The sequence below is a fragment of the Pantherophis guttatus genome, chromosome 1, assembly GCF_059756535.1.
Source record: "Pantherophis guttatus breed Tessera chromosome 1, ASM5975653v1, whole genome shotgun sequence".
In the NCBI taxonomy this organism is placed as follows: Eukaryota; Metazoa; Chordata; class Lepidosauria; order Squamata; family Colubridae; genus Pantherophis; species Pantherophis guttatus.
This window is the reverse complement of record NC_142063.1, coordinates 336,115,071-336,128,940: the sequence shown is the minus strand read 5'-3', so window position 1 is coordinate 336,128,940 and position 13,870 is coordinate 336,115,071. Positions and strand designations below refer to the sequence as shown.

The 13,870-nt window shown below is 43.2% G+C and overlaps 1 long non-coding RNA gene across 1 annotated transcript in view; it reads right to left on the bottom strand.

The window, feature by feature from the left end:
• Nucleotides 1–2: 2 nt before the first annotated feature.
• Nucleotides 3–13,870, bottom strand: part of LOC148116988 (uncharacterized) — a 131,790-nt gene continuing 117,922 nt past the window's right edge. The window contains exon 4 of the long non-coding RNA XR_015731624.1: nt 3–78. This is a non-coding gene — a long non-coding RNA (uncharacterized LOC148116988). The remainder of the gene's footprint in view (nt 79–13,870) is intronic.

The window sequence follows — 13,870 nt, the reverse complement described above, 5'->3', positions numbered from 1 at the left end:
GTGGGGGGAGCTTCAGATTAGAATGCGCTGACTGTCAACTATCGGAGGCCATCTGTTCGGTGCCATAGATCTGAAAGACTGCAGGACAAAGGAAATTATTTCTACGGGGATTACTTAAACCGTAACGCTGTAGTTTTCTACGGGAAATTTTGGGGCGGGGAAGAGAAACCGGCCTTCAAAGGAATCGGCTTTGTATGCCTGACAAGCTTTAGAAGTCTGGTACAAAAATGGAATTCTGACTCAGTGCATCAAATATTCTACACTGGGTATTTTGCTTTGAAAGAACCGCACAATGGATAATGGGGCCAGAAATCCAGTCCTGTATCCAAGTGATACAAATCCCACTGGCGTTCTCCGGAAAGAGAATTCAGAACAGGCAGTCTCACACCGTGTCTCCCTCTGTCCTCAAACCATATCCGTGTAAATGAATTAGGCCAAGGAGACACAGATCTGGAATCTGAAAAACAAGCTAGGTTCAAAAGTGGTGTGTTAAGGACCACTCAATGAAGACTCTGTATTCCACGAATAAATTTAGCAATGAGGAAGGAGGGTGAGAAGAGGAGAATATCAACTCTAATCCTAATCCTAATCCTATCTAATCTAATTAATCTAATCCAATTCAACCCTACCCTACCCTATCTTATCATCCATCCATCTATCTATCTATCATCTATCTATCTATCTATCTATCTATCTTCTATCCTAACCCTGCCTTGCTCTACTCTACTCTACTCTACCCTACCCTACCCTACCCTACCCTACCCTACCCTACCCTACCCTACCCTACCCTACCCTATCCTATCCTATCCTATCCTATCTTATCCTTGTTGTTGTTAGTTGCGAAGTCATGTCCGACCCATCGTGACCCCATGGACAACGTTCTTCCAGGCCTTCCTGTCCTCTACCATCCTCTGGAGTCCATTTAAGCTCACGCCTACTGATTCACTGACTCCATCCAGCCACCTCATTCTCTGTCGTCCCCTTCTTCTTTTGCCCTCAATCTTTCCCAGCATTAGGCTCTTCTCCAGTGAGTCCTTCCTTCTCATTAGATGACCAAAGTATTTGAGTTTCATCTTTAGAATCTGGCCTTCTAAAAAACAGTCAGGGTTGATCTCCTCTAGGACTGACCGGTTTGATCGCCTTGCAGTCCAAGGGACTCGCAGGAGTCTCCTCCTCCACCATATCCTATCCTAAATTCTCTGTACTGCAACGTAACATATGAACTATTATTCTTGTCAACTAAAGTTCAGTAGTAAATTGGCACCAGATAAGGGTCAACAGAATTCAGGAGGGGTTGAACTTGGATCTCTTGTGGCAACATTAGGACTCTAAGCTGACAACACATTTAACTTCACTTCTCAGTTCTGTCTTCTCCCCTCCTGCAACAATACAATTGCTATTTTAGAGTGAATGCAGCCCCATCCAGAGTGAGCGGCTCCCTTAATTTCCTGGACTGAGGAACTGTCAGTTCTCACGCCTCCAATTTGCTAAGATTCAATTTCAATTGACTGCCCCTTCAACCTACTAATTTCTGCCTCCAATTGATACTTTTTTAAGTGTTTGGAAAAAAAAACCCCATAATAATGCAGCCACACTACAGAATGAATTTGTATAAAACCCAGGAAGAGAAAAAAAGAGACTGAACAGTTTGCGTTCGCGTTTGTGTGTGGGTGTGGGTGTGGAGGGAGAGTTTGGGTTGCAATTTCCATGGTTTATTGATTTTTAGTGTGTTTATTCCTTTATGCTTTTATGTGGATTGATTGATCCCTCAACTCCAGAGCAAACAGAAACATAAAATTAAAATGTATTAAAACTAAGCACGCATGCATGTGCATGTACCCGCACACCCACACAAAACACCCACCCACAAATAATTATTGGAATAAAGTCAGCTATCTCAGGCTTTATTTTCCCAAGTTTAGAATAAGTCAAATCCGTTTCTGTAAAACATTCAGAAACAATCCAGTTTCTTCCAGTCCAATTTCTGAATTGGTCTGGCATCTGAACAGCTCATCTCAGGGGTGAAATGCTCCCGGATCGGACCAGATCGCCTGATCCGGTAGCGATTTTTCCCTGTGGTTCGGTGATCCGGTAGTGTGTCATTACTTCCTTGGTTTTAACCAGGAAGTAATATTTTTTTTACTTTCTGCACATGCGCAGAAGGTATGCATGCACATATAACGGCGCATGAGCTTCCGAACTGTTAAGGAAGGTAAGTAGATTTCACCCCTGGCTCATCTTATAAGTCTTTCCAAATTTATTTTCAGGCACTCCACATTTAACAACAGCATTTGGGACCAGCAACTCCATCCCTAAGTGATGTGGTCATTAAATGAAACATCATGTGACCATATCTGCTTTATAACATCAGTTCCGCTGCAATTGTTAAGTAAATCCTGTGCACAAAATGCCTCTTAACTCTCAGAATTGACTTATATTCACAACTCAAGCGAAAGGCAAAGTGTGAATCTGAGGTTTTGAGGTTCCGATTTCCAACACCAAATCTCATACCATTCCACTCCAGATCCCATAGGATCATAAAAGCATTTCAGTTATCTTACCCCAAGTTCTTAGCAACTGTCATGCAAAGAAGCTGACATTTGATAAGATCTTAGAGGATCATTTGTCTCGATCAGATTCAGACTGCGCAGTGGAACTATCTTCTTACAGAAATGGTGGATTTTCTATTTCTGGAGGTTTTAATAACAGAATGGACAATTAAACCATCTTAAGGATGGTTTAATTAATTGTCCTGAACATTGCAGACAATTTGACTAGGTAATAGTTGTGGTGTCCTCCAACTTCACAGTTCTGTGGTTCTACAATCTGTGGTTCTATGATTATCCCATAGATTGGAGAGGGGCTACTCTGGGACCCCCATCCCACTTGAAGCAGACGAGGTGGGAGCCCAGTTCTATGCCTTTTTTTGTCTGTGTGATGACCACTATATATTATGGAATACATGTCTATGGAGATTCTCAGGCATCCAGGTCATGATTGTCTCAAAGGTGATTTTTCAAGAGGCAACTGGACTTTCTGTTTTTTCTTTGAAGACATTTTGTTTCTCATCCAAGAAGATTCTTCAGCTTCACCTTGCTTGCATTCAGCAAAACTGTGAGGACTATCTTATTCCAATGGGCTTTGGTTCCGATGATGGATAGACCCAGAGGTGGTATTCAGCCGGTTCGTACTGGTTCAGGCGAACCGGTAGCGGAGATCACAGGTGGTGGGCCCACCCACTCTATGATGTCCTATTTAGGCACGTTTTTGAGGCTGGGTGCATGCTGGAATGTGCGTGAGTGAGCTGGGTGCATACTTGGAAGTTGTGGAAGGCGCGCACGTGCGCAGTGAACCGGTAGTAACAATATTGGAAACCCACTGCTGGATAGACCTTAACGGATTAGCTTAAAATTTGTATTATGCTAAACGATATTGTGATGTTTTTATTTTTCTTAGACAAAATGCCTTGAGTTGCTGCAACCAGAGCAGAATGAGTGTTAGATTATAAATAAATAAAATAATTTTATTTTAGGAAGAGGCCAGTATTATTTGCCAATAATGCATCCTTTGATGGTCTGAAGTGACGAGTCGTTGACCCCTAATCTAAATATTCTAAGCTTTAAAAATAAAAGCCGAGATTCTCTTAGGGACTAATACTTGACATCTTCTATTAACCAGCAGCCCGAGGTCAGAAATTTCTTGCCCTTCTCCTTTGAAAGTCTGTTTTTCCCTTCACCACTGAAATTCACCACATTCAGGGAAATTTCAGACACATCTTATTAACCAGCAGTTCAGCAAAATCTCTTGAGTCTTCCTGCCTCCCCATGTATAATTGGTCTTATATAAATGGAAATATGCTATTTCATCTCACTGGGAAAAAAAGAGAGAAAACAAATCAATGTTTCATCTCAAGAAATATAGGCCTTTTCCCCACTGTACGGATAAAACGTTGATTTCCAGTGTTTCCCATCTATTTTCAGAACCTTGAAGGAACAGCTATTACTGCTCAATTACTTTGCTTCATTAACCGAGTAAGAACTCGTATAAATATTACGAGTCTCCGGTTAAAAGAAGAAAAAGAGAAGGGGAAACAAAAGAGAGAGAGAAACTGAGAGGAATAACCGGTGGATAATTAGAGAAGAGCAAATTCCCTCATTTAATTCCTTGATGCCTTGGCCTGCATTCTACAGCTATGGAATTCCAGTTTTTAAATTGGTAATGCTTGAGGAATTTGGTACCTGAAAAAAATCTCATAGTACTTGTATCAAGGTCCATAATAGCATTACGCTAAATTTCTTTATTGCAACTACAGTGCACTTCACACAGGGCGGCCTTTAAAAACTATGTGGAAATTAAATTTGAATGAAGGCGAATATACATATCCCAGGATAAGGTTGAAGGCTCCTATCTGGGTTGGCCACCAAAGCTCTTCTGAGCTTTTGGATTTGTGTTGGATCCCATCTTCTGGGTACTTAGAGAGAAGTTCATTAAACTAGACATACCCAGTTCCTGCAACATTTGAAGAACGGTTGCAGGAACTGGCTATGTCTAGTTTAATGAAGAGAAGGACCAGGGGAGACACGATAGCAGTCTTCCAATATCTCAGGGGCTGCCAGAAAGAAGAGGGAGTCAAGCTATTCTCCAAAGCACCTGAGGGCAGGACAAGAAGCAATGGGTGGAAACTAATCAAGGAGAGAAGCAACCTAGAACTAAGGAGAAATTTCCTGACAGTTAGAACAATTAATCAGTGGAACAACTTGCCTCCAAAGTTGTGAATCCTCCAACACTGGAAGTTTTTAAGAAGAAGTTGGATAACCATTTGTCTGAAGTGGGGTAGGGTTTCCTGCCTAAGCAGGGGGTTGGACTAGAAAGCCTCTAAGGTCCCTTTTAACTCTATTATTCTATTTTATTCCCTGAAGATGGGTTTCACCACGACGCCAAGAGCTCGAAAGTCAAAACCGCTGGTCCCGGTGACCGAGCCAGATTGGATCCCAAAAAATTACAATTGGTCCAGGAAACAGTGCCCTGAGAGTTAATGGACTTGTGGGAACAAGTAACACCAATACCATGAAGTTTGTATTATCAGGGACAAGTTAAGTGCTGATTTAACTGACCTGTTAAACACTGTATAATTTGGCACCTAGATACTTACAGGACTGCCACCTCCAGGCTCTGTTAGCCTGACCTAATGGAGCGGTGTTTCTCAACCTTGGCAAGTTCATGATTTATGGACTTCAACCCCCAGAAGTCCTCACCATGCTGACTGGGGAATTCTGGGAGTTGAAGTCCACACAGCTTAAAATTGTGGCAATTGAGAGACACTGTTTTAGGCTGTCTCCCAGCATGGACCAGAGGTGGTATTCAGCTGGTTTGGACAGGTTCGGGTGAATCGGTAGTGGCGATCTGCGGGCCACCCGCCTGGGTGCAATCCTGTCCTATATCGCTGTGTTTTTGATGCTGCATGTGCGAGTGAATTGCCATGTTGTTTGACGTCGCATGCCTGTGCGGATGGCACACACGAGTGAATTGCTGTGTTTTGTGATGCCGCATGCATGCACTGATGGCGCATGTGCGAGTGAAGCAAGAGTGCGCATGTGCCGCTCACATTTCTGGTGCTGGGCAAACCAGTTGTACAGTATGTGAATCCCATCTCTAGCATGGACCTTAATCCTGGTCCCACTCCCCAAGGGAATGCTCCACTCGCCTCTTGCCATTCATCATGGCAAACCAACTTTATCTGTTGTATAGGAGCTCAGAATTGAGGCACCTTTCTGCTATCCACCCTCAATCTGATCTTTCTTTCTTTCTTTTTTAAAAAAATTCTAATATTAATTTATTTATTTTATTTATTTATTTATTTATTTATTAGATTTTTATACCGCCCCCTCTCCCGAAGGACTCGGGGCGGTGAACAGCCAAAGTTAAAAACATACAATATAAACAATTAAAATACGTTTAAAACAGAATTAAATCTAAAATGGCTCCCCAATTTAAAATGCCTTACCCATACCCCTATAAAAAGACGAATTTAAAATTTAAAAATTTAAAATTTCCACATTTAAAAAGGGGGAAGATTTAGGCCAGGCCAGCTTGATAAAATAGAAAAGTCTTAAGCGCGCGGCGGAAGGTGCGCAGATCCGGGATCCTACGTATCTCCGGGGGGAGCTCGTTCCAAATCGTAGGTGCCCCCACAGAGAAGGCTCTCCCCCTAGGGGCCGACAGCCGACATTGTTTGGCCGACGGCACCCGGAGGAGCCCCTCTCTATGGGAGCGTACTGGCCGGTGGGAGGCTATTGGTGGTAGCAGGCGGTCCCGTAAATAACCAGGTCCTAAGCCATGGAGCGCTTTGAAGGTGATAACCAGAACCTTGAAGCGCACTCGGAAGACCAATTATATGTATATATTTACATATATACATATAATTAACAATGTACACAATTTCATTTCTACAATTTCTGTTTCCTCTTTCTTTCTAATAGCCCACAAGGCCAGCAATTAGAAAATAAGAAGGATGGGCTGAATTTATTGTCACTAGCAGTAGCTGCTCTGTTCACGCATACAGAGTTTCCAGCAGTAGTTTGTTGAATACTGTCTACTATACTTATTCATTTATTATTAAGAACATTTATATTGCTGTCCAACTCACTCATGGTGACTCCAGGTGGTTTACAGAAATACAGGTAGTCCTCGCCTTACAACAGTTCATTTAGTGACCATTCAAAGTTACAACGGCATTGAAAAAAGTGACTTACGACCCTTTTTCACACTTACGACCATTGCAACATCCCCATGGTCATAGGATCAAAATTAAGATGTTTGGCAACTGGTTCATACTGTTGTGGCCCGTATGCGGCCTGTGCAGCTAGTAGCTGATTCAGACAGCGAGGAGGCTGGTGTGGTGCTGCGTCAGCAGCCTGTGCAGCTGGCACTCGAGTCGGACAATGAGGAGGCTGGAGAAGATGTGGTGCCAGAGGCGGGGATTCAGCCAGGCCTTCAGAACCTCCAGAAGCTCCTTTAAGTGAAGAGGAAGAAGAGGAGGAGCCTCTTCTCGATGCACGGGCACGCAGAACTGCCAAAAGGCAGGAGTGGCTCCTCAGGAGGAAGTCTCCTCGAGAGTAAGGCTTGGGGCTAATTGGCCACTCCCTTAGCCTATTTAAGGAGGAACGCCGACTGAGGCAATTTGCAGGGAACAACTTAGTTCACATACCTTCGTGTCTTGCTTATCTTATCAGCTTTCTGCAAATTGCTTCTGGGCATTCTGCCAACCATAGTAAGTTCAGTTATTATTCTTTAAATTCTTGGCGGCTGTTAATGCAATTAATTAACAGCCGTTGTTGTAAAAGAGTAAATTTATTCAGTAAATTAAGGTTTGAACGGACTTTGTGTGTGCTGCGTTCTTTGGGGTCCGTAGCTGGGTCAGAATACATACTTATGACCGTTGCTGTTTCCCAAGATCCCCTTTTGACAAGCAAAGTCAATGAAGGAGCCAGATTCACTTAACAATCAGGTGACTAACTTGTCAACTGCAGCAATTCACTTAACAACCGTAGGAAGAAAGGTCATAAAATGGGGCAAACTCATTTAACAACTGTCTGACTTAACAATAGAAACGTTGGGCTCAATTGGGGTCGTAAGTCAAGGACTACCTGCAAATACTCTTCTGATAACAATCACAATATAAGGGGAGGAAAGCTGAATTTTATAATAACCGTGTAAACACAGGAAGCGTTGACCACATTGTTCCAGCCACAGAAACAAATGGATTGTCTGAATTGTCAACGATCCTAACCAGAACAATTTGTCTCAGAGAGACCTATACAGATTGCAACCTGGAATATAGCTGGCTGGTAAAAAGCCTGTGACTTGGTGAGATTCCTTTCTGGATCTGAGATAATAGCTTTACAAGAAACCTGGTTAGCAGGAGATTCGTATTCGATATACCAATCTTTCTGAACTTGGTTGCTTGCTGAAATGGATCAGCTGCCGTAAATCCACCTTCCAAATTGTATTTAAACAGAGAAATGCTCCAATGTCTTAGGGAGGTATTTACTTAAGCAAAATTTGAGCAGCTGAGCATAATGAATGGTTAAATAAGGAAGGTTTACTCAAGTCCCTTATAATGAATGTACTTGTATTTGCGGAGCCCCAAAGACAGAAGACATAAAACATATATTATTTGAATGTCAGTTGTAAAAGAGAGAGAAGGACCACTTATTACACAAATGGCCTATTGGGGTTCCTTACAGTGGTGGGATTTGGGCCGGTTCGGGCGAACCGGTAGTTAAATTGCTAGCTGGCCCCTCCCCTCCCCGCCCCTTCCAGGAGTCCCCACATGCCCTGTTTTAGCTCCCAGGTAAGTGGAATGAGGCCTACTAGGCCCAAAACGGGGTGCAGGGTGTGTGTATGTGGTAGGCCCCCCCACAGCTACAGGGAGGCCTATAAGGCCCAAAACAGGGCATGGGGGGTGCGGCGCCTCCTCCTGTTGCCCGTTTTTGCTCCCAGGAGGCAAAGTGTTGCCTGTCATACCCCTGGCCATGCCCAACATGGCCACGCCCACCCACCCAGTCATTAGGGCAGAGAACCAGTTGTTAAATTATTTGAATCCTACCACTGGTTCTTACATATATTTTATGTGCGGTCAGAATCCAAAACATACATATAGGCAGCCCTTGACTTATAACCATTGATTCAGGGGTGAAATGCTCCCGGTTCAGACCGGATCGCCTGATCTGGTAGCAATGGCGGTGGGTGGTTCGGAGAACCGGTAGCAAAAATCCCTGTCCCCCCTCCCCATGCCCAGCTGAGCTGCACAATCATCAGAGGCCTCTGATGATCGCCAGCTCAGCTGGGATCATCAGAGGCTTTTCAAAGCATTTTGGCCGAAGAGGTTGTAGAAAAAAAAATTCCTTTAAAAGCCTCTGGCGATCCCAGCTGAGTTGCCTGATCGTCACAGGCTTTTAAAAGCGTTTTTTTTCTGCAACCTCTTAAGGTTGTAGAAAAAATGCTTTTAAAAGTAAAAAAAAAAGTTGGCCATGCCCACCCGGTCTCATTATCCCCTCCCCCCCCCAAGCAATGCCCACAGAACCAGTAGTAACAAATTTTACATTGCACCACTGCATTGATTCAATGACTTTTGGAAATTAGGACAGTGCTGAACGAAAGGATCAATGACTTCCGCCCAAAGTTCTGACCATTTCAGTGATCAGAGGATCAAAAATTAGGTGCTTGGCCGTGCACCCATCCTTATGACCACAGGAGCATGGCAAGCACCCTCACCTCTGGGAACAGGGACTTTGCTGGCGGACTTCTTATTCCTGGCCAGCCTTGAGAAACATTGCCTTCACTAGCTTTTTAGCTAGATTCAACTGGAAGTGTCGCAGTGATACAGTTGGGGAATAGCGGGCTCTGATGAGCCTTGCGAAAACCCGGGCTGACAACCCACTGTCGGGGAGTCTTCGGACCAGATCTGTCCTGTAGGGACGGAGAAGAAGGAGAGGCACCTCGGAAGACCAAGAGGAACAGTCAAGTTCCTCGGAGGTCGGAAGAAACCACCACTGATTGTTTGGCAAGTAAAAGGGAAGTGGACCCAGGCAGAGGTGGGGCTGAGAGAAGGCTAGGTCTCTCGGGAGTGGTGTTGGGGAGGAATAAGGCTCATGGGTCACTGGACCTAGCCCACCAAGGATTTCCAGCCTGGGCAGGTTTCCACAGCCCTCCCTCAACAGATGGGGAGGGATATGACATCACCTATCCCCTATCTGCATCTCAGTCCTTTCACCGGTCCCAAGAAGCTTCCACATCTGTTTGCGCTTTGATTCAGATGATTCCGAGGATACAGATAAACCCTCGATGACTTTAAGAGAGCTAACAACCGACCTTCAAAGTGCTAACAACCAGACGATTGCAAAGACTGTAAATCCTTCCATTCCTCACCAGTTATTAGAAGTGAAGAAGCTTCTTGGATGAGAATAACAGAATAACCCTATGACTATCATTAAGTGTTGTACCTTATGATTCTTGATGAATGTATCTTTTCTTTTATGTACACTCGGAACATATGCACCAAGACAAATTCCTTGTGTGTCCAATCACACTTGGCCAATAAAAAATTCTATTCTATTCTATAACTGTGTTGGAGGGGTCCTTGGAGATCTCCTAGTCCAACCCTCTTCTCAAGTAGGAGACCCTATGCCTTTTCAGACAAATGGTTGTCCAACCTCTTCTTTAAAACTTCCAGTGTTGGAGCATTCTCAACTTCTGGACGCAAGCTGTTCCACTGATCAATTGTTCTAACTGTCAGGAAATTTCTTCTTAGTTCCACGTTGCTTCTCTCCTTGGTTAGATTCCATCCATTGCTTCTTGTTCTGCTTTCAGGTGCTTTGGAGAACAGATTGATCCCCTCTTCTTTGTGGCAGCCCCTCAGATATTGGAACGGAGAAGTGAAAGTTTCTCAAAAGAAAAAAACCCAAGAAAGTCGAGTTTCTTTTTGAGGGGGAAAAAAAACACTTTTGGGACAACAATAAATTTATTTATTTATTTATTTATTATTCAAATTTCTATACCGCCCTTCTCCTTTCGGACTCAGGGCGGTGAACAGCCAAAATAAAAACATTTATACATAAATACGATTAAAAATAGATTTAAAATAATTAAATTTGGCCCATAGTTTAAAATTTATCAATTTAAAATCCATATCAAAATTTAAAACCAACCATAAAATCATAAAATCAAGAGAGAAATGTGGGATGCCAAACAACAAAATTTGATCATGTGACCATGGGAATGCTGAATCAGTTGTAAGGGTGAGGACTGGTTATAAGACACATTTTTCAGTGCCGTTGTAACTTTGAATGGTCACTAAATGAATGTTGGAAGAAAAATCCGGTCCAGGTCCAAGCCAGGAGAAAGGCGCTGGAAATAAAATGGAAGCCACATGGAAAGAAGGTCTCTGTTTATTGATGAACATAACCAACAACAGCATGCAGTTCTGGGACAGCTGACAAAATGGCTGAATGAGTGGATGGATCTTTATCAGCTTCTGTGACTTTGAAGTCTGAACTGTTCTTGGGATTGATCAATGAAAGGGCTTTTGTGTCTTTTGCTATTTCAATGGTGGTGGATTGCTTTTTTGCTTTGCTTTTTAATTTATATGCCGCCCTTCTCCGGAGACTCAGGGCGGCTTACAATGCATTAAGCAATAGCCTTCATGCTTTTGTATATTTATACGAAGTCATCTTATTGCCCCCACAATCTGGGTCCTCAATTTACCTACCTTTGAAAGGATGGAAGGCTGAGTCAACCTTGAGCCTGGTGGGATTTGAACTTGCAGTAATTGCAAGCAGCAGATGTTAATAACAGTGCATTAGTCCACTGTGCTACCAAGGATTAACCAAGGGTTAATCCTATTATGTCCTAAAGGTCACGTCCTGTTCTTAGAATTTGGATGGGGGATGTAAATTTTAATCCCATCATCTGGAGTTGAAGGTGTTTTGTTTATGAAGAGATTGGCCCAGTCTTTCTTAATGGGCACAAAATATCCATCTCTAAAGACTTCAGGCATCTGCTGGGGGCTGTTTTACTATGCAGGAAACAGGGGTTGCTTTCTGCCTTTAAGAGCATGTTTCTCCATTTCTCCTTTGGGGAAATATAATATTCTGCCTCTCTTAATATGAAGAATAAAGAATATTTTAATGTGGGGCGGGCGGGCGGGCGGGCTTCCTACAATTGTAAGTTGAGGACAACCTGTCCCATGAATTAAGCCAATCCATTTTAGAAATCGCTTTGCTTAAGGCTCTTTCGAAAATGGATCGGCCTTGTCGCAGATGAACAGTGGAGTTCTTTTATAATCTTGGCAAACCAACAGGCCAGTTCTTTCTCCCTCTGAGCCCTTTCTATCCTAAATGGCTGTCATTTGTCCTAACTCTCTTGGATTCCTTGCAGCAAGCTTGCCAGCTTAGGGGAAGCAATTCAGAAGAAATGACAGGCATTTTCCTGTAGAGTCGCAGAAGCATTTTCTGGGAGGCTGACAAGTTACAGCTTTTGGCAATCATTATCTGAATGCTACACATTAGCGCTGATTTGACTCAACTTCCCTGCCATGTCCATTTTGCCCTGTGAAGTACATGCACAGTTTGCTAAACGCAAACCAGAGAGGCTGTTTCAAAGATATTTGGTAGACGGTCTGCAAGCTGTGCAGAATACAGATGTTGAGACCTTAGAAAGAGCCGAGAAGAGCAGCAAAGAATGATAAGCGACCGTAGGATGAACAATTTGAGGTAATTAGGTATGTCAAGTTACTATTACTATATTATATGGGGAATGTATGATGCTCATGAGCAAAAATTCAGGTCCACGTGTGAAGGTCTAGTTAAAGTAATTTATTGCTACTCATGCCAATGCACAGGAGTCTTCTCAACTAACCCTAAATTAGCACCCGCTTGGAGGTAGATAAGGGTCAATAAAATTCAAGGCAGATGTGAGTTACCAGCATTCCATTTGTGGCAGTGGTGGGTTTCAAATTTTTTTACTACCGGTTCTGTGGGTGTGGCATGGTGGGCATGGCATGGCTTGGTGGGCGCGGCAGGGGAAGGATACTGCAAAATCTCCATTCCCTCCCCACTCCAGGGGAAGGTCACTGCAAAATCCTCATTTCCTCCCGATCAGCTGGAACTTGGGAGGCAGAGAATAGATGGGGGCGTGGCCAGTCAGAATTTTTACTACCAGTTCTCCAAACTATTCAAAATTTCCACTACCGGTTCTCCAGAACTGGTCAGAACCTGCTGAAACTCACCTTCTGATTTGTGGCTATGTATGGATTCTAGGCTGATATCTCCTTTAACTCCACCCCCAGGTTCTGCCAATCCTCCTACATGAGTAGAGCAACAGTAAGAAAAAAAACCTAACCTAATCTAAACTAAATTATTTACAAAGAGGAGTAGCAAAGTACTTCCATAGATATCCAGGGAATCATTGGATTTGTCATGACTCAGAGGCATGTATCTATCTGTCTATTTGTCACTGAATATTCCTTCCTTCCTTCCTTCCTTCCTTCCTTCCTTCCTTCCTTCCTCCCTCCCTCCCTCCCTCCCTCCCTTCCTTCCTTCCTGCAAGGCCATGTTTTTCTTGAATACTCTTATTCTACCCCACCCCCCCTTTTCCCATAACTGAATAGTAGCATCTTCCACTTTGCTCAAATTGTTAAAGAACATTCCAAGTGATAAACAATTGGTATTACATTGAGGGGAAAAAAGGCAGTGTTCTGCCAAAGGAATTATTTTTCACATCAGTTCCAGTCTCATCTTTGATTAATCTTCATATTGTCCTTCATTATGGCTCATCTTTCTCCTTCAGAGGTGTCCTTCAGCTGGATTGTGAGAAAGAACCACAAATAAAAGAATCTCATCCAGCTTTTCTTAAAAAAAAAGGCTTCAGGAGGAGGAAGAGGAAAAGGAGGAGGAGGATGAGGAGGAAGAAGAGGAGGAGGAGAAGGTGGAGGAGGAGGAGGAGAAGGAGGAGGAGGAAGAGGAGGAGGAGGAGGAGGAAGAAGAAGAAGAGGAGGAGGAGAAGGTGAAGGAGGAGGAGAAGACTTCACACTAACCTAGATAAATCTTTAGCTGAGATTGGCTAAACTAGGCTGAGTGTGGAGGTATTTATTTGAAGTGTGTGACTAGAGCCAGATAATTAACATTATTATGGATTATTGCAGTTTGTTTGTTATGGGGTGCTGCTCCTTCCCCTCCCCTTTTTATTATGTATTATAAATCTTGATAACATCCTGTTGTTTAGATACAAGGATATTTACACATTAATGAAAATTATCGGCATTCTAATGTTGAGATCACTTAAAGTATTGCAAACAGAGAGAATATATATT